The sequence below is a fragment of the Piliocolobus tephrosceles genome, chromosome 14 (genome assembly GCF_002776525.5).
Source record: "Piliocolobus tephrosceles isolate RC106 chromosome 14, ASM277652v3, whole genome shotgun sequence".
NCBI classification, from domain to species: Eukaryota; Metazoa; Chordata; class Mammalia; order Primates; family Cercopithecidae; genus Piliocolobus; species Piliocolobus tephrosceles.
Window position 1 is genome coordinate 13,172,827 of NC_045447.1, and position 2,021 is coordinate 13,174,847.

The following is a 2,021-nucleotide window of genomic DNA, read 5'->3' on the forward strand; positions in this document are numbered from 1 at the left end:
TTCTTCTGCCTCAGCCTCCGGAGTAGCTGGGACTACAGGCGCCCGCCACCTCACCCGGCTAGTTTTTTGTATTTTTTAGTAGAGACGGGGTTTCACCGTGTTAGCCAGGATGGTCTCGATCTCCTGACCTCGTGATCCGCCCGTCTCGGCCTCCCAAAGTGCTGGGATTACAGGCTTGAGCCACTGCGCCCGGCCCAAGACTTCTTTATAAAAGCTTTTCCGGCCTCTAAACTTGCTGAATCTCTCTCTTTTTTTATTTTAATTTTTGATTCTTGTGGGTACATAGCAGGTGTATATATTTATGGGGTAAATGAGATATTTAATACAGTCATGCAATGCGTAGTAATCACATCAGGGTAAATGGAGTGTCCATCCCCTCAAGCATTTATCCTTTGTGCTACAAACAGTCCAATTATAGTCTTTTAGTTATGTTTCTAATGTACAATTAAATTATAATTGACTCAAGTCACCCTGTTGTGCTAGGGTGACTATACTAGTATCAAATACTAGGTCTTATTCATTCATTCTAACTATTTTTTTGACCAATAACCATCCCCACCTCCCCCTGCCTCACCCTTCCACTCCCCTCCTGGCCTCTGGTAGCCATCATTTTACTCTCTATCACATTAGGTTCAATTATTTTAATTTTTAGCAGCCACAAATAAATGAGAACATGCAATATTTGTCTTTCTGTGTCTGGCTTATTTTACTTAACATAATGACATCCAGTTCCATCCATGTTGTTGCAAATGACAGGCTCTCACTCTTTTTTATGGCTGAATAGTACTCCATTGCGTAGGTGCATATTTTCTTTATCTAATCATCTGTTGATGGATGTTTAGATTGATTCCAAATCTTAGCTATTGTAAACATTGCTGCAACAAACACGGGAGCGCAGATATCTCCTCGATATACTGATTTGCTTTCTTTTGGGTATATACCCAGCAGCTGGATTGCTGGATCATACAGTAGCCCTATTTTTAGTTTTCTAAAGAACCTCAAACTGTTCTCCATAGTGGCTGTACTAATTTACAATCCCACCAACAGTGTACAAGTGTTCCCTTTTCTGCACATCCTTGCCAGCATTTGTAATTGCCTGACTTTTTTTTTTTTTTTTTTTTTTTTTAAGATGGAGTTTCACTCTGTTTCCCAGGCTGGAGTGCAGTGGCATGATCTCGGCTCACTGCAACCGCCGCCCCTTGGGTTCAAACAATTCTCCTGCCTTAGCCTCCCAAGTAACTGAGACTACAGGTGCCTGCCACCACGCCCAGCTATTTTTTTTTTTTTTTTTGTATTTTTAATAGAGATGGGGTTTCACTATGTTGGCCATGCTGGTTTTAAACTCCTGACCTCAAGTGATCCGCCCACCTCGCCTCCCAAAGTGCTGGGATTACAGGCATGAGCCACCGCACCCGGCCGATAAAAGCCATTTTAACTGGGATGAGATGACATCTAATTGGACTTTTGACTTTCCTTTCTCTGATGATCAGTGATGCTGAGCACTTGCTGAATCTCTTATGGGAAATATCTGGTGTAAGATAACAGGTCCCCCTACCAAAAACCACACACACACACACACACACACACACACACACACACACACAGAGCAAGGCTGGGTGCGGTGGCTCACGTCTGTAATCCCAGCACTTTGGGAAGCTGAGGCGGGTGGATCACTTAAAGCCAGGAGTTTGAGACCAGCCTGGCCAACATGGTGAAACCCCATCTTTACTAAAAATACGAAAAATTAGCTGGATGTGGTGGTGCATGCCTGTAATCCCAGCTACTCGGGAGGCTGAGGAACAAGAACTGCTTGAACCCAGGAGGTGGAGGTTGCAGTGAGCCGAGATCAAATCACTGCACTCCAGCCTGGGTGACAGAGAGAGACTCCATCTCAAAAAAACAAACAAACAAACAAGAAAAACAGGTGTTCCTGACCCTCCATTATTGACTCATACTCTTAGAGAACATGGCCCCATCCCTGGGCCGGCCCCACAGCAAGCTCTGGGCCATGTCCAACATCT